Genomic DNA, 20100 nt, shown 5'->3' with positions numbered 1-20100 from the left:
TTTGTGCAGGTGACCATTGCACATTCATCCGTCATTGCTGTACCTAGGAATTCCAAAAGGTCTATCTCTGATTCTAATTACGAGTGAAACTGAGTGTGGAGACTCATTCATATTACCCTCCTTAAAACTGTCTGGTCAACAGAGACCTAGGGTAGAAACTGCATCCCTCAAAATGGATAAATATCCTTGTGGGAAAAAAGGGAAGACAGATACGGGGGCGTGGGAAAACAAGTGCGCAGCCTGGATTTTCACATTCGCGCATGGGTCTCGCATGGACTTGCAAGGCCCTTGGATACTTTTTGCCACCATTCCCCCTCCCCCCCCCCCTCCCCGCATACCTTGTAACTTTGAAAACTACCCAGTGACCTTGCACCTATTTGGGCTGTGGAAAGCTGCCCCCCTGGATGTCTTAAGAATGAATGAAGAAAGAACTACTGAGCTCTTTGCTGAAGCAATACAAGACCTAGTAGGTTGGACGAGATAGCACAGGTAAGATTATGGCACCCTTTGGGGGAAGACCAAGACCTAAGACTAGTCAGAATGATTGGAAGCTTAGAGAGAGATGAGAAGCCCCTCCATTCCCCTTTAACGATAAAAGATAGTGAAAGGCTTTTAGATTGTAGGCAAGGTTTAAGGATCCCCAGGTGAATATCAAGAATACTGAGCTTTGTAATTCCTGCCAAATGTAACTCTTTCATTTCCCAAATTTATATTACAACACCAAATAACAAGAACAAACTTGGTAATGCCCGAAAAAATATAACGTTTGCACTTCATATGTCTGTCAGACATGTAAGGATATAAATGCCAGGGATTTGCAGTAAATATTTGATTTGTACTATAAATTACTTATTTTCGGATGAAAAATGTACTTAATTAGTTATGGTATATGATATCTTCTGCTATAAGTGGAACCAGTAAGCTGCATACAATACCAGCTAAAGTGGGTAAGCTTTTGCATCAGGTGATCTTCCCATTTTTGACTCATGCTGTTATTTCTTTTTTCATAGGGTATAGTTCATTTCCAGGTGAATTTAAAAATGGCATTTGTGAGTCCAATCTACAAGAAGCGGAATGGGGGGAGAAGTGGGAGCAGTATCCAGCTATCACCTACTTTCCAATTTGACGCTCCTGTCCAAGATCATTGAGAAGGCAGAATATTACCAATTGGTCACTATTTAGATCAGATTCAGTCTTTCCATTCTTTACAATAAGAATTTAAGAGGAATCATAGTATTGAGACTGAATTACTGTCCATGATCAATAGTATTCAGGTACAGGCTGATAGGGGGAATAATGCCTTTAAGTACTGTGAGGCCTTGATAGGCAGTTTCATGCATCTCACTAGTAGAGTGCCTCAGGAGGCCCATTGGACTATCTGTTCAGTTCTCCCATCTCTATGACTCACCACTTCCTGCTGGAAGCCATCTTGTTCCTATCTGAACAATCTGGTTTAGTCCTTTCAGTTATATAGCCCACACTTCCTGCTGATGGCCATCTTATTCCTGTTTTGGACACAGTTATATTCCAAGCTCAGTCTTTACTTTGCCAGAAACTGGCCTTACTTTTCTCATTCCTGTTTGATCTTAGTTTGCTTCATGTATCCAGTCCTCATGCAACAGTCCTATACTGCTTCTGTGGGTCCTTCGTGTCTCCAGGTTTTCCTGCAGTGCTCCTGCCCTGCTTATGTAGGTGTCTTCATGTCTCCAGGTTTGGGTTCTACATTGCTGTAGTATGTGCCTTGTATTTCCTGTTTCTTCTTGTCCAAGTCCTGCTGGCCGCCAGCATCTGAGGGTTCAATCCAAGGGGAATGATGGCTAATGCAAGCAGAAGATGCCTATCTCTGCTCTTGTTAGAGCCCGTCAGATGTGCCCTGCCTGTGCACTGCCCACTCTTGACTTTGGGTTATTACACCGCTGGCTGATTACACTGTCACAAGTGTAGCTAGTATATGAGCTGCTTCAATACTCAGCCTGAATATTCATAGTGTGGTGAAAATTGGTTTTCCTGCTTTTCTTGGAAGGTCCAGTTGTACTGATGTTTTATGTTGTAGAATTATGTTTCAGTTTTTTGTTAGTTTTCATGCTTTCATGCTTGTATGGTTTTTATTTTGTAAATTGCTATTGCGATTTATTTAAATCTGTAAAGCGATTAACACATATTTTAAATAAATAAATGGTTATGAGGTCTGCCCTCTAGGTTGTGGAATCCCTCAGGGATCTAGTTTGTCCCCTATTCTGATTACTTTGTGTGTCATTGGCCACTAGATGGTGCAATTGTAAATACTGAATACCAACAGCCAGTAAGAGAAAATCTTTAGCCTGTTATTATATGATATCTCATAATAATAGGAACATTGTAATTTACCAGTCAATGCAGAGTAAATTCCAGTTCAGCTTCTTCTGAGCCATTACATTTAGTTGAATATGTCACTACCTCTAAACACGCACCAGTGAGTTAGCTTGTTTGTTACGTAACATTTTTCAGTATTTATGTGGCTAAGCAGCAGTGGCTGCCACTACTTACCTGGAACCCTGATCTGCCTGTCAGGGCTCTTCCACCATCACACCCTCCCCCCCCTCCCTCCCAAGTTAAAATGTGCATATTTTCCATTCAAAACATGCTTTTTTAACACCCAATGCATTTGCATACCACATTGAGAGTTAAAAAAGTATTTTAATCAGAGAGTTAAAACAGTGTGCTGAAATAAAGTACATAGGAGTAGATTTTCAAAGGGTTGCGCACGTAAGATACGCGCGCAACCCCCGAAAACCTACCCCTGCCTCCCCCTGCGCGCGCCAAGCCTATCTTGCATAGGCTTGGCGGTGCACGCAAGCCCCGGGATGCGCGTATGTCCCAGGGTTTGCAAAAAGGGGCGGGGCGGGACATGGCCTGAGCCTCCAGGCACAGTGGCCATTTGCTGCTGTGCCCGGGACCGGGAGGCAGGCGTAACTTCTTCAACACAGGTAAGGGGGGGTTCTAGGTAGGTGCTGGGGGCGGGGTTAGGTAGGGGAAGGGAGGGGAAGGTGCGGGGGGGGGGGCGGAAGGAAAGTTCCCTCCGAGGCTGCTCTGATTTCGGAGCGGCCTCAGACGGAACGGAGGCAGGCTGCACGGCTCGCGCACGCAAAGTTGCACAATTGTGCACCCCCTTGCGCGCACCGACCCTGGATTTATAACATGTGTGCAGCTGCACACATTTATAAAATCGGGCTTTAGATTTCGCGCCGGGTTTGCGCGAACAAATATGCGCCTGCGTGCAGTTTTAAAAATCTGCCCAATAGTGTTTAATGCCCAGCTTCCTAATCAGCCTGTTAGCTAGAAACCTTGCTCTTGTCTAACTGATGAAGTAGAAGTAGAGAATGTTACAGGGAAAGAACAGAGAACTAGAACCATTGTTAGCAATTAGGTAAATAGCTATTATAATGTTTAAAAGACTGAATGTGTATATTGTTTGGGAAACCCAGGAACTGTATGAAAAGTTGAGACTGATTTAAGGTTAATGAATTCTTAAATGTGAGACTTACACAGTGGAAAGTTATTATTAGGGGTTGACAACTGGCTCCAGATTTCAGGACAGGTTGATCCAGGCCTGATTTTACTCCCCTGCATGCAGGTACCTACAGTTTTGCTTTTCTTAGGAACTGCAATTAGGAAATCAGAACAAGTCCCTGCATCAACCTGTCCTGAAAATCTGGAGCCAGTTGTCAATCCTAGTTGTTATTGATAAGAATAATGTAGATTACATCAAGTGCTTTAAAGGATTAAATATGAAAATAAAACAATGGTTTCAAAGTGTTTTTCCCTTTTTGAGTGGAAGCTGAGACAAACCTAAAAGGAGTGGTAATTGAATGTGGAAGTCTGTAAGAGACAGGACAGCCAGTTTATGAAAACTGCCCTGAAAGATTAGAAGTGGAAAGGGTTGACCACAGGTGAGTATAGTGAAGGGGCACTGATACAGAAATGTTTGCACCCCCAATGAAACAGTAAAGGGTCAAAATACGCTGAAACTAGACAATTTTGAGGAAAGGGGGGCAGATGGTAAACCTAGTTCCTTAGAGCCCTGACTCATGTTTATACTGTCATAGGATCCTTTCCCAGGCAACCTAGAGCATGGAAGAGAGCCCCCTACAGGCCAGGGTACGCTAGATCCCTAGCAGAAATGTCAATGGAGCAGCTCGTGAGCAAGTGTGGTTCATGCTACAATTGTACAAAGAGTGATGCTGCTAGATATTCTTCCTCCTACCTCATATTTGGTACAGAGGCCTGGTTGCCAGTGGATGTATGCTTTAGAGTGTCCCCTGACAACAACTCCACAAGAAGCCATTTCAAATAGAGTACTTGAAGGAACAAATGAACCTGGCCTACCAGGCAGCCTCTGAAGCAGCAGGAAGCCAAAACATAATATAAGAACATAAGATATGCCATACTGGGTCAGACCAGGGTCCATCAAGCCTAGTATCCTGTGTCCAACAGTGGCCAACCAAGTCACAAGTATCTGGCAAGTACCCAAACATTAATTGAATAGATCTCAAGCTATTAATCCTTATTGATTAATAAAAGGTATGGACTTCTGCTTTAGGAAATATCCAAGCCATTTATAAACCCAGCTAACACTATGGGCGGATTTTAAAGCCCTGCATGCATAATCCGGCTGGATTTACGTGCACAGGGCACTCGCGCGCCGGCGCACCTATTTTGCATAGGCCGCCGGGTGCGCACAGCCCCGGGACGCGCGTATGTCCCGGGCTTCGCAAAAGGGGCGGGGAGGGGGTGTCCGGGGTGTGTCCGGGGTCAGGGGGCGGTTCGGGGCGGGGACCGGGGGTGTGGTCGAGGCCTCAGGACCAGCCCCCGGGTCGGGTGATGGCGCGCCAGCAGCCCACTGGCGCGCGCAGATTTACGCCTGCTTTCCGCAGGCGTAAATCTGCCAACAAAGGTAGGGGGTGTTTAGATAGGGGCGGAGGGGTGGGTTAGGGAGGGAAGGTGAGGGGAGGCGGGAAGGAAGTTCCCTCCGAGGCCGCTCCGATTTCGGAGCGGCCTCGGAGGGAACAGGCAGCGCGCCCTGGGCTCGGCGTGCGCAGGTTTGCACAAATGTTGGCACCCCCCTTGCGCGCGCCGACCCCGGATTTTATAAGATACGTGCGGCTACGTGCGTATCTTATAAAATCCAGCGTATGTTTGTTCGTGCCTGGTGCACGAACAAAAGTACGCCCGTGCGTACATTTATAAAATCTACCCCTTTATTAACAAGGAATAAATAAGACATTGTTTTTTTAGCTGAAGATCTAGGTACATACTGGAGTTGATGTAAGGTCCGGGTACGCTGAGTAAACTTGGATTGATCGGCTGCAAAGTTCGGATGCTAAACTATATGGATAGCCTGATTAGATAGACTGATATTTAGCCTGCTGGCTAGCAAGGTGAAGGAGGTACGTCATTGGTATAAATGAAACTCTTGTTCGAATAGCCAAGTTTTTAGTCTCTTTTTAAAAGTGAACGGGCATTGTTCCGACCGGAGTTCTGGAGGTAGAGAGTTCCATTGTGTAGGACCTGCTGTGGACATAGCTCGTTTACTTAGAGAGGTTTTGATGTGTGAGGCAAGGAGAGTGTCTCTATATGCTGCTCTCATCGGTCTGGAGGGTAAATGTGGTCGGAAAGGAATGTTGAGTTCCAGTGGAATGAGCTTGTGGATGGTTTTGTGTATGATCGTTAGTGCTTTGTATAAGATTCTGAACTTGATTGAGAGCCAATGCAGGTTCCTCAAGATAGGGGTAATATGAACTCTTTTATTGGTCTTAGTCAGAATCCTGGCTTAGGCGTTTTGCAGCATTTGTAGGGGTTTAATGGTGTTGGCTGGGAGGCCGAGTAAAAGAGAATTGCAGTAATCAATTTTTGAGAAAATGATTGCTTGGTGTACTGATCGGTAGTCTTGGAAATGGAGGAGTGGTCTGAGTCGTTTTAGTACTTGCAATTTAAAAAAGCCCTCCTTAGCAGTATTATTGATAAATTTCTTTAGGTTTAATTGATTGTCCAAGATGACTCCGAGGTTTCTCACTTGAGAGGAGAAGGATGGTTGACTGGAAGGGTTCAAGTTTGGCATTGCATAGTTACCGTCCTGTGAGATGAGGAGTATTTCCGTTTTTTGGGGATTTAGGATTAAGTTAAGGCTTGAGAGCAGGCTGTTGATGGATAGTAGGCAGTTGTTCCAGAATTCTAGGGTTTTTTGTAGAGATTCTGTAACCGGGATGAATATTTGCACGTCGTCTGCGTAAATGTAATGATTTAATTTTAGATTGGAGAGGAGTTGGCATAGCGGTAAAAGATAGATGTTGAAGAGAGTCGGGGATAATGAGGAGCCTTGAGGGACTCCCAGAGAAGAGCAGACGGGGTGTGATTCATTGTTGTTGAATCTGACTTTGTAAAATCTGTTTTGAAGAAAAGACTTGAACCAGTTAAGAGCAGTGCCTTTGATGCCTATGTAGGCTAGCTGTTCCAAGAGTATTGAGTGTTTCACCGTGTCGAAGGCGGCTGATAGATCGAGGAGTATGAGTAGGCAGGGTTGTTTTTTATCAAGATTCATGAATATGGTATCTGTAGAAAGCTACTATAAATCAGGTTGCTGCTCTCACATGCTTATCATGTTTGGAGCCTTACAATGAGGACTGAGCTGGGTCTGGATCTGCATGATTTGATTTGGACCTGTCAAAAAGGGGTTTTTGAACCCGTGTGCTCTCCTGTGAATGGCAAATGTTCTGTAAGAACCAGCATCCAGCACTCACAGTGTTAACAAGCTGGGAAAAGGGCTGTACTGTTTAGCTTGCCCAGAGAACAACACTACATAGCCAGCAGAGGAGGAAGTCAAAGGAATGCTGGAAAACCATTTAAGGTAGAAAAGGCACAATTTGTCTGGCTCTGTCTGTGTGTACAGGATGGGGATGGCCAGGAGTTGGAGCCAGGCACCAGGAAGAAAGGAGTGCATCTGGCAGCCCTACAATCAGTTCTTCTCCTAAAGAGCTAATTATTGAGAGGGAGTTACAGAAGTCTGCACTCTGAGGAAATGAAGAGACAGACAACTGTTCTTGCTTCATAGCTGAGTTACATGTAAAATCCCAACAAGGGACAGAGGAGCCAAGAACTGAGAGATTGAGAGAATTCCTTTCCAGAGATATCCAGGCCCAGGAGCACATGGATGAATCACCTCCCTAAGAGACTGAGTTAATTAATCTAAACTTTACATTTATTTATTTATTTAAATGATTTATATACCGGAGGTTCCTGTATAATATACATATCACCCCGGTTCACAAGGAACAGTAACTGTCGCTACATTTAGCGGTTTACATAGAACAGAATAAGAATAAAACAGGAGTTTTTACATTGAACAAAATTAAGTAAACAAGTTTTAACATTGCAAAAATTAATCTAAGTAGGTTACTTTTCTTCGTGTTCTTGGCTCTAGGGGAAAGCTTGTTTGAACAGCCAAGTCTTAAGATTCTTTTTAAATGTAGAGTGGCATGGTTCCAGACGAAGGTCTGGAGGGAGCGAGTTCCAAAGTGAAGGGCCCGCTGTGGATAATGCACGTTTCCTCAGAACGGATTTCGCCGGTTGTGTGATTAGTCTGTTCTGATAGGCGCTTCTGGTTGGTTTCACGGATGTGTGTAGTTGAATTGGAAATGTTAGGTTGAGAGGTGCGATGTTGTGTAAGGCCTTATGTATCATCATTAAAGACTTAAACTGGATCCTGAATTTAATCGGAAGCCAGTGGAGATGGTGGAGGATTGGGGTGATATGATCTCTTTTTTTGGCATTTGATAGAATTCTTGCAGAGGCGTTCAGGACCATCTGGAGTGGTTTGATGGTGCATGCTGGTAGGCCTAGGAGGAGAGAGTTACAGTAATCCAGCTTACATGGAGAGCCAGATTTTATAACATGCGCGCGGGCGTAGATTTGTGCGCGCAACCCGGCGCGCACAAATCTACGCCTGATTTTATAACATGCGCATGCAGCCACGCGCATGATATAAAATATAAAATCCGGGGTCGGCGCGTGCAGGGGGGTGCATACTTGTGCACATTGCGCGCGCTGAGCACTAGGGGAATCCCGATGGCTTTCCCCGTTCTCTCCGAGGCCACTCCGAAATCCGAAATCGGAGCGGCCTTGGAGGGAACTTTCCTTCAGCTCCCTCCCACATTCCCCTCTCTTCCCCTATCTAACCCGTCCCCCAGCCCCACCTAAATCCCCCCTACCTTTGTTGTCCTTTTTACACCTGCCTCTGGCAGGCGTAACTTGCGCGCACCGGCCAGCTGCTGGCACGCGATCCCCCGGCACGGCTGCCATACTGGAGGCCTCGTTCCCACCTTCGGACCATTCCCAGACTGGCACCCCGCCCCCGCCCCCTTCCCACCCCTTTTCAAAGCCCCGGGACATACGTGTGTCCCGGGGATTGCGCATGTCACCAAGCCTATGCAAAACAGGCTCGGCGCACGCAGGGGCACTTTCTCAGAGTTATGCGCGTAAGTTACGTGCGTAACCCTTTGAAAATCTGCCCCAGAGAGTATTTTAGCAGAGGAGGGAGAAGTTTTATTTCCTTGCCTTTTGTCCATAAATTCAGTATCTCTTCTTAATTGCTCCAGCTTTTTAGTCAAAGTCAAGCATAAACCCATGCTGGGATGGAAAAACAGGTGGACAATGATCTTTCTAAAAAAGATTGAAACCAGGCCTGCTTTCTGTTTGGTAGTAAGTAAACCATTTGGAGAAGCTCCCCGGGAGAGAGAAACCTTTCACATACTGCAGTGCACATCTATTTGGTTTGTCATCTAGTCAGGTCCACCATCAAAAGGGACTTCTTCATCTTCTTGATTGTTTTTTCCATACAATTTTGGTTTGGGACTGGGTGCACCCTTTACAAACTGGTGATAGTGGGGTGGATCTGTCCGTCCCCCCCACACACATAGACACTTTTTTGAGTACTCAGGGGTAAGGACAATTTTTGAAATGTATCCACTTCACTGCCTTTCCCCCCACCTTTCTCTATTAGTGTTCCCTATTTTTTTTTAACTATCCATTTGAGTATGTTGGTTGCCTTGATTAACAGGCCATACCCAGAATTATTTTTGCATTGCTTGATATAAAATAAGAAAACTGCAAGTTCATATTATACTTCACTCCTGTACTTTTTCCATTTAATGTTCTGGTTGCATTTACTGTCCGTTTACATAATGCTAGTAAAAGGGTTAATTTCTGCTTTATTCTGGTTTGATGATTTTATCTGGTGCCAAAAGTGAGAAGTTGTTTGGGAAGGACACAGAAATGTGGTATCTGGGTGACTGGAGACCTGTCTCATCCCCCACTCAGACCACTAACCCAAAGATAAATCATCTTTGCGCCAATACCGTTCCAGCATCAGCTGGAGAGGCGCTGGTGAAAAAATCCCACTCTGACTAACAAAAACACCTTCCATGCCTGTCCTCATTTTTACAAGAAACAAATTTCTTTAACCAAAAAGACTGTTTATGGTAGTAAACTTCTATCTGCTAATGGCAAACCCACCATTTTATTTAACATTGTCAAAACAATCACCAATACTAAAATAAAGACCTTTGACTACATTGTACCAAAATTGCTCACCACTTCAACTCTAGAGTTATCAATATATCTAACGAACTTGTTCATTTACCTATTCGGAACTCCAACATATCATTTACCTCGAATACCTGGTCCACTTTTGATAATATTGATGAATCCACTATCTCACACATCTTATCTAAATTAAAGATTTCACATAGTCCATGTAACCCATGCTCTAGCTACCTCCTACAAGCTTCTTGTGATTATTTATCTACTCACTGACAGCCCGATTTTAAAACCCGTACGCGCATAAAATCCAGGGGTTAAGTGCATGACTGGGCCTTGCAGGCGCTGCACTCATTTTAGAACGGGCTCATCCATGCACATAACCCCCAGTATGTGCAGAACTGCTGGGCCTTTCAAAAGGGTCAGGCCAGGGGGCATGGTCTGAGTGGGAAACGGTGGATGGTGGCCAGCTGGGACAGCGGCCATTAGGCCCGGTCCTGGGGAAGCATCCACCGGCAGCTGGCCAGGGCACAGAAGATACTTTTGCTCCAGAAGAGCAGTAAGTATTGAAACAAAAACATTTGGGGTAGATAGGTAGGGGTTAGGCATCCGGGTAGAAAGGGAAAAGGAAAGGAAGGTTAGGTAGGAACTGGGAAAAAGGCCGATCGCATCTCCATGCATAATTTACAAAATCTCCCCCCCCCCATGAGCAGAAGAGCCCACCCACCCACACATGCGCATGCAGATATCATATTTTATAACATGTATGTGCCAACATGTGCATGTTATAAAATAGCCTTGTCCACATGCACATGCCTGGAACCACGCATATATGGACACGCACATGTGTGAAATAAAATTGACCCTTTAGCTATTTTGGTCAATCTTTCTCTTGACTCTGGGGTCTTCCCAGACTCTTTAAAATGCACTTCTCTCTTGCCAATCCCAAAGAAATGCAATATAGATACAACAGATTTAAGTAACCTTCACCCCATTGCTTCTCTGACCTCACTTGCCAAAATTATTCAATCTGTAGTTTTGTATCAACTCTCTGACAACATTTCAGACAATTCTATTCTTCATCCCAACTAACACAGCTTCCAAAAAGCTCATAGCACTGAGACTCTCCTCTTATCCACTTTTGATACATTTATTCGTGGATTTGACACAAATACTGATTACATCCTAGTTCTGCTCGACATTTCTGCAACTTTTGACACCAAAGATCATCAGATTCTTATTAAAGGTCTCCAATCAATAGGCATATCTGATATAGTACTCAACTGGTTCATTTCTTTCATAACCAGCTTTCCTCATCAAATTGATATTGTTCAAAATCATTCTGATTGGTTCACTGTTAATACTCGTATCCCCAAGGTTCTGCGTTATCTGCCATTCTGTTCAACATCTACCTTTTACCTCTCTGCCAATTCCTGGATGTTCCTGGAGAGAAAATCAAAATTTATGCAGACGATATTCAATTTTTCATTCCATACAACCACTCTTGTTCTTCTACCCTCTTTTTTGTCTCACTATGTATCAGTTCTATTTAAAACCTGGCTTTCCCACAATATTCTCAAATTAAATACCTCCAAAACCAAAATACTACATCTCTCCACGATCCCATTATCTTCCTGTTGCCCTCCACCTCACCTTCTCATCGATTCATGTTCCATACCTATTTCTTCTAAGGCTCACTATCTCGGTGTCTTACTTGACTCGGAACTCTCAATGACCACACACATTTCCTCTGTGGTAAAAAACTCATTCTATAAGCTCCATCTATTAAAATATCTAAAACCTCTGTTATTTCATGATGACTTCTACCTAGTCCTTCAAACCTTAATATTCTCTGGTTTCGATTAATGTAATGGTCTACTTTTAGGCCTGTCCAACTCCTCTCTGCATCTTTTACAGCTAGCTCAAAATGCTGCAGCCCAAATTCACTGCGGCCTAAAAACTAGAGATCACATTTCCCCCGTTTTATTATCTTTTCATTGCCTTCCCATCTCTTTATGCATCCAATATAAAATTCTTTGTCTTATTCACAATCTAATTCAAAATCCCTCGGCTATTTGGCAATACACTCTCCTCCAGCTTTACTAACCCTCAAGACAGTTACGTTCCTCTGTCAAGTGCTTATTCGAAGTCCCTACTGTATACCTAGCCCGATTAGATCTTACCCAACATTGAGCCTTCTCTTGTGCAGGCCCTTCACTATGGAATTCCCTTCCTGATAACCTCAGACTAATCCCCAACAAGGACTTCAAGTCACACTTAAAAACTTACTTATTTACGCTTGCTTTCAAATAATCTCCCACATCTGTATTGCTCCCTTTCCTACATTGTTTTTTTTTTACCTTTTCTTTTAAATTATGGTACTTCTGTTTTTACTTTATTTTATGTTATTTTGAATATTTATTATGTATGTTCACTTTGTAAATCGCTTGGGTCTACTATTGTTCAAGCGGTATATAAGAGTTTTAAAATAAATAAATAAATATAATTTCTCATGTGGTACTCCCCACCCCAAGCATAAGGGTAATTCATAGTCCGGACCAAGGGGGGACCACACACGTTTATAAATTTAAGCAAAGCTTTATACAATAACATGAACATATTGTATAGTTTAAGTCTGGTATCATCAAAATATACATATTACAATAACACCACATACAGGCCATACAGGTTATTTTTGCAAATTCTTGTTTTTTCCCAATATGCCACCTTTTATTTATTTTTTAGTATTATTCAATAAGAGGCGGCTCATTTAATTTCTTCTTCTCGATATGTAATTTCCCTTCTCATGCAGTCTCTGGTTCTTCCCTAGCTTGTTTATTTTTCTTCACTGTGAGTCTTCAGATGCAGAAGAGATGTAGTTATAAACTTTGAACCCAGGATTTTTCTTCTTGGAACCCAGATAGATAAATGCTCTGCAGTGTCAGCTATCATATGAATGTTTTCTTTTGCCAAACATTTCAGGCTTGGGCTGGAGTTTATTTAGTGTGATACGATAGGGATACTTTATTATACATAGACCCTAAAAGAAAACTATCAAAATTCAAGGCAGGTGGTGTGCCTGCCTGATTGGGCAATAGCTTTTAAAAACAAGTCAATCCATGATCTAATTTAGGTTGAAGATTTCCCTGATGCTGCTGGAAGAATCCATTTTGTGCCGTTCCTGTAAAGCAATGATGTTTGCAAGTTTCCCTCGTGTGGGCTGTGAGGGATGTGTTGACATTGTTAGTTGCTCTGCTGTTAGCACAGAATGGATAAAAGAGCAGTGAATCCTCTTCATGGTAAGCTAGCTCATGATCCATGTGGGCCCAGGTCACATTGTTCAGTCAGGCAAGCATTTTCAGCTGGATGACACTTAGGTACCTTCAGTTCTGAACATAAGCGCCCTTTTATTAGTGATGGATTGAAATGGCTGGTCAGTGGAATGTTATTTGCCCCATGCTAAGGACTGCACATAAAATAGTAGTGTAACTAAGAGATATACCAGCTATATGTATCAGCATCCTTTGATACTGTTAAGCATCAGGCATTGCTAATGCTAACCAGGCTTGCAGAGGTAGTTAAAATTGGGTCAGTTCATGCTTGGTTTCATTTATATTTTCAGGATTGGAAGCACCAAGTCAAGATAAATGCAGATACATCTACTCAGGCAATGCTTGAAACGGACATTCCTCAGGGCTCAGCCCTTTCGGCTGTACTTTTCAATATTTATCTGGTTTCATTATGCCAACTGCTTTCCACTCTCACTCTAAATTATAAAGTGTATGCCAATGACATCAGTTTTTTTTCCCAATATTATCTTCATGGATCGCTACTTTTGATTTTCTTCATGTCATTGTTAGCATTTAAACAGTGGCTTCATCATAGCAGACTTGTCCTCAATATACTGTATGTAAAATAGAATTCATTATATTAAGTTGGTTTCCTCAAATTGATGCTCCATCTGTTTCTGAGCTCGAAGTCAGTACTTTACCTATTGTTACAGAAGTTAAAAATTTGGGGTCATTCTTGATCAACATCTATCAATGGGACAACAGATTAAGTCATTCATCAAATTGCAATGGGCATTATCATGATTTGGAAATTCAAATTAAGGAAAGGAGAGGAGTTTGGGTTGGGTTTAGGTGGGGTTAAGGAAATTTAGGGGCCTGTAGCACTGCGGGTGATAACGTATTACACATTATCGCTCGCATTAATGCCAGAAATAGCTACAGCTAATTCGTTGGCGCTACAGGGGTGATAGTGTGCAATGTGGCCGCAGCAGGTGAAAATGCACCACCGCAATGCAGCTACCTGCTCACTCTCACTCCCCCACCCCTTTTTTTTTGCAGCTCATCATTCCACTATAATTATAGCGGAATGATGAATCTAGGGGTAAGAACGCTTAGGGGTAGATTTTAAAAAATAGCGCGATCGCGTACTTTTGTTCGCGCACCAGGCGCAAATAAAAGTACGCTGGATTTTATAAGATACGCGCGTAGCCACGCGTATCTTATAAAATCCAGGATCGGCGCAGGCAAGGCTGCCGATTTTGGGCAGCCTGCGCGCGCCGAGCCGCGCAGCCTGCCTCCATTCCCTCCGAGGCCGCTCCGAAATCGGAGCGGCTTCGGAGGGAACTTTCTTTCGCCCCTCCCCTCAACTTCCATCCCTTCCCATACCTAACCCACCCCCCCCGGCCCCCTATCTAAACCCCCCCTACCTTTTATACATGGATTTAAGCAAGCGGAGGCAGACGTACAATACCGGCGCACCAGCGGGTTGCTGGCGCACCAGACCCGACCCAGGGGCTGTTCCGGAGGGCACGGTCACGCCCCCGGAATGCCCCCAGGCCAAAACCACGCCCTCGGACCCGCCCCCAAATGCCGCGCCACGCCCCCGAAACACCGCGTCATTTGGAAACACCCCCGACACGCCCCCTTAAAAAAGCCCCGGGACTTACGCGCGTCCCGGGGCTCTGCGCGCACCGGCGGCCTATGCAAAATAGGCGCGCCGGCGCCGCGAGGGCCCTGCTCGCGTAAATCTGCCGGATTTACGCGAGCAGGGCATTTAAATCCGCCCGTTAGACATTTGAAGCCATTCCTAACCTTTGATGATTTTCGATCTGTTTTGCAGCTGTTAATCTTTCTAGCTTTAGATTATTGCAACTCGTTATACCTTGGCCTTCCAGCCAGTACAATTCAACCTCTACAAAGAATTCAGCCCGCTTATTGACTGGGATCCATATGCATGAGCACATTACACCTTTATTGTGCTAGTTGCATTGGCTCCCAGGATAATGGGGGATTGATGTTACTATAGCCAGTTATACTAAGTGGTAGGAAAAAAAATCCTAGCAGGTCTATAGCCCTGATCCCCCACTCCCTAGCCCATTAAATGGGTGAATCTAATGTCACTAACAACTCAAAAAAGCGCAGCACGACAATTTTTATGGAAATTGTGAGTCAACTAAATGCTCAAAAACCCAACCACTAATTTCCCAATCATCAGATCAATATATTGATGCTTACAAATTGACCATCATAATAGGCATCATTGTGTAATGCTATACAGCTTTTTTTCTCACTCTGCCTTACATTTAATCATCGGTCAGTCCCAGAATATAAACAAAACTTTTTTAAAAATATTTTTTAGTGTGCTCTGTGAATACTTCACCTGTGAAGTTAAAATAATCATCGATTTTCCTTTTCATTACAGTTCATGAATTAAATAGTAACTTTTCTGGAAAGTTGTCCATGTATTATTTCACATGAAGCTGTCAGCCACTTATGGTTTCCATGCCCAAATTTATCATGCTGTTAGCCAATTGCGGTCTCTCTGCCCGCGGTCTCTCTGCCCAACACGGTACTGTGTTTCGGACTCTATGCACGTCCTTTATCAAGGGCTCCTTTATAACAACAACATGGCGTATCTCGGCGTTTTTTCCACAAAAAAACAGAAAAAAACGCCGAGATACACCATGTCATTGTTATAAAGGAGCCCTTGATAAAGGACGCGCATAGAGTCCGAAACACAGTACCGTGTTGGGCAGAGAGACCGCAGGCAGAGAGACCGCAATTGGCTAACAGCATGATAAATTTGGGCATGGAAACCATAAGTGCCTTCATGTGAAATAATACATGGACAACTTTCCAGATAAGTTACTATTTAATTCATGAACTGTAATGAAAAGGAAAATCGATGATTATTTTAACTTCACGGATGAAGTATTCACGGAGCACACTAAAAAACTATTTTTAAAAAAGTTTTGTTCATATTCTGGGACTGACTGATGATTAAATGTAAGGCAGAGTGAGAAAAAAAGCTGTATAGCATTACACAATGATGCCTATTATGATGGTCAATTTGTAAGCGTCAATATATTGATCTGATGATTGGGAAATTAGTGGTTGGTTTTTGAGCATTTAGTTGAATCTAATGTCGGACATTGCTCCCCAATCTCCCACCTCCCAAAGATTGTAAAATAGTTGCAGGCTTATTGGCCTAAGAAACCACCCCAATCCCCCTCCCCTTCCCACAATTTCTAAAAATATAAAAAAAATAGCATCCAGGAACTCTCCTCGTCTCCACCCTCCCCCTTCTGTCTCACCCAGCATCCCCCCAAAAGCATCCATGGCTGCCTGGATCGCAGTACAATTGTACTACTCCCAGCAACATCCAGCATTTCTGTCAAGAGTATTATTCTGACAGCAATGCTGGTAGCCTACGCTTTCAGTGTTACTGTCAAAGCAAAGCTTGGCGCCACCGGAAACAGTATAATTGTTTCACGATCCCAGCAGCTGTGGGAGTTTTGGGAGGTGCCGGGTTGGACGGGAGAGTGTGGGTTGGGATTGATGGGAGAGGAAGATAGGGCTGAGAATCATTGTAAGGACAACTCTCCTCCAATGTGATGTTCACAGCTTTAACACCAAAAACGAAATGGATAGGAACTCTTCAAGATGCAAAATGCAGCTCTTTGAGAATTCTCACATTTTTCAAGCAGAAGAAAATATTCTAAAGAACATCTTTTTATAGATCATCTTCACAAAATGTCTTAAAATGCTTTTTTGTTCTTCTGTTTTATAACAGTTCATCTGTCTGGCTGATGTGTGTTTTGTAAAAGTCTTCATTATAAATACTGAAGACAGTAATTACTTGGGATGGGCAAACCTCATCCAACATTGGTTCAGATGTGCATGTATCTGTTTTGAATTACTTGAACAATCAGACTCAGCTTCAATCTGTTTCAAATCTAGTTTTGATTTTTAAACTTGAAAAATCCATATTCAAGTTTTGCCAATTTGAAGTATTCACATCATTTAAAGGCACTGTGAATCTTCAAAAATGTTAGTATGTGCAGATTTGTGAATATTCACAGTCAAGGCTGGTCATAAAGTTGTGACTTGAGTGAATATGAAAATTCAAATTTATTCATAGCCTGTCCCAGATGGAATGATTATCTGACTTACTGGTTTGGAGAGGGTGTGTATTTAATCCCTGAGTTTATCCATCCCTAGCAATTACTGCAATTAAATGTAAGAAGGGGTATCACAAAACTGTCCCTTACAAGTAGGCATTAGGTTCTCATACACAGAGGCAGAGTAGAGTAGGAATAGTAGAGGATTTAATTCCTCAGTGGGAGATGTCAGTGTGTTAACAGAACTCCTGTGCCCTCCTGGGTCAGGGTTCTCTCTTTCTAAGAGCAAGGTCTTCTTGTAGTTGTCTCCCCCCCAAGGAAAGAGGACTGCCTGCCTTCTGTCCTGGGAAGGTGGTTGAGGCCCAAAGTTGGAATACCTAGGCCTTCAGATTAGAGAGACACTTGTATTGAGGTTCAAAGGTAGATTCCTAAGATTTCTTGAAAATCATACCTGGAAATGTTTGAGTTGTGGTCACACAGATTGCTGTGATTAGCAGGGGGATAGGATGAAAAAGGAATAATGTTATCACAGAAACTTACAATTGTGAAGGCCTATCTAGTTTTCCCATCCACACCACCTACTCAGCTCTACAATCTCTACCACTCTCTCAGAGTTCCCCTGTACTTATCCCATGCTTTCTTGAATTCAGCTACTGACCTTATCTCTACCATCTTCACTGGAAGGTTGTTCCATGCATCTACTGCTCTCTCTGTAAAAAGATATAGCCTTAAGATTACCCCTGAGTCTACCCCCGTGAACCCTCATTCCATCCACTTTCTCTGTTTCACTCCTTCCCTGCCAATCCACACTATTTCTTTCTGCAGCTCCACCACCACCATCACCACCACCACCACTTTTCCCCACCTCCAGGGATGAACCCAGCATTCTTCCCTTCCTCCCTCCCTGATCCCAACAGTCTCCTTGCTACCATCCCTTTATAAGTCACAGCTCACAAACTTGATCACATTTACTCTACCCTCAGCTGAGTTCCAAGTCCTGAAATCACAGCTGTAGTTTCTCCCCACATGCTACCTGCATGTGCTCCAGGCTTGCTCCTCCCCTACCTGCAGGCTTGCTGAAGGGGGATAACTGGAACAGTAAACAGAGAGACCGGAATCTTTTACCTGTTTCCTCCGAGACTGGCAATTGATGCAAATTTCCAGAATCTCCGGTGAAAATCCACAGAGGTATGCTACAGATCCAAAAGACTTGGAACTCAGCTGAGGGTAGAGTAAATGTGATCAAGTTTGTGAGCTGTGACTTATAAAGGGATGGTAGCAAGGAGACTGCTGGGATCAGGGAGGGAGGAAGGGAAGAATGCTGGGTTCGTCCCTGGAGGTGGGGAAAAGTGGTGGTGATGGTGGTGATGGTGGTGGAGCTGCAGAAAGAAATAGTGTGGATTGGCAGAGAGAGCAGTGGATGCATGGAACAACCTCCCAGTGAAGATGGTAGAGATAAGGTCTGTCGCTCCTTGTGACCTTGGGCAAGTCACTTTACCCTCCATTGCCTCAGGTACAAAACTTAGATTGTAAGCCCTCTGGGGATAGGGAAATACCTACAGTGCCTGAATGTAAACCGATGTGATATCTCAGATCGAATGTCGGTATATAAAAAATTAAAAAAAAAAAAAAGACTAACTAGAGGGAAGTGAAGATGAAGCTCCTTGTTCTGACTGAGAGGGATTTCTTCAGAGTGTTAGAGAGGATTCATCTTTGTGGGGAATCAAGGGAAAGATTGCTTTACAGGGAAAAGGCCTTAGAGTTGCAGTATGAGAAAGCATTAGCATAGGCTCACCTTGTCTTTGTCTAAAGAGGAGCATCCAGGATCTGTATGAAGATTTATAGTTACTACCAAGGGAAGAGCCCAGGGAAGGTTTTCCTGGCCTAGACTACCTACTACCAGGGATATTCAAAATTGCTAATGATTAAGACTGTGCTTTTTGGAATTTTATTTTTCTATATTGACTGTGCACTAAACACAATTCTGCCTCCTACAATTTTACTTGCAAATTTTATTAGTAAATAATTTTATTTTGAACAAAACTCTCAATGGTGGTGTGTGTTCCTACTGGATTGTTGCAGAGAACTTCCAGAGAACCCTAAAGGACCTTGAAAGATTTTTCCTTACCTCCCTGTGTGGAAAGAACTCAGACGCAAGGGTGCTGGAATAGCTCCTGACCTTCCTGTCATCAAGGAGAAGTCAGGGTAAAGGCTACACACATAAGAAGCTTCTTCTATGTGAGTGCAAACACTATTATTTTTTATTATTATTGCTTCATTTAATATACTGCAAGTAATCTAAAAAAATACAATTAACAAATCATTATTACATGCATAATTAACTTAAATCTACAAAGGATCAAATAAAACAAACAATTACATGTAGTTTGAACACCCAGAGTATTTTCACCATCAAAAAGAATTTAAATAGAAAAATGAACTCAAAGGCCCTTCTTTAATCAAATTAATAGTTTTATTTTGCTGGCAAATGGATAACTTTTCAGGTTCCTTACCTCTTAAAACAAATTTAACTATTGAACAAAATAAACATTTCCATTGTTTCAATATTTTCAATGAGAAATAATTTATTAGATAATTTACTAGATAACTTACAAGATAATTTACTAGATTCTGATATACAAAACAATTTTTAATATTTTTCTGAATCTAATTTTTAACACAGTATTTTGAACAGAAACCAGTCCCTTTACAAGGATTACTTCTCACTAAGATACTAATTTATCTTAATGAGAACAAGTGCTGTAATTTCAACTTTAATCCAAGAAATTCTGATTCTTTGTGTTGACTTTTCATCATTACAGACTCTTCAGGATATTTCAGAATTCCCTTTAAGGTAAGTATGAACAGTTTTGTTTTTTTAACCTTATTTAACTTCTCAATTACTAACAGCTTTTGTTTATATATGTGTTGCACTAGATTATTAATGCAATAAAACACATTTTGTCATAATTCATTGGTGTGCACTTATCGTAATTTTACTTCTGGGTAATATATTTTGAGAGTGCAGCTTGTGGAGGCTGGATAGAGAGTGCTGACCCAGGAATGAAGTGAAGCTTTGGTGGCTGGTTATCCACAAATAAAAACATAAGAACATGCCA

This window comes from Rhinatrema bivittatum, chromosome 3 (assembly GCF_901001135.1).
Source record: "Rhinatrema bivittatum chromosome 3, aRhiBiv1.1, whole genome shotgun sequence".
NCBI lineage: Eukaryota > Metazoa > Chordata > Amphibia > Gymnophiona > Rhinatrematidae > Rhinatrema > Rhinatrema bivittatum.
The sequence above is the reverse complement of the archived record's forward strand: the minus strand, read 5'-3'. Positions refer to the sequence as shown.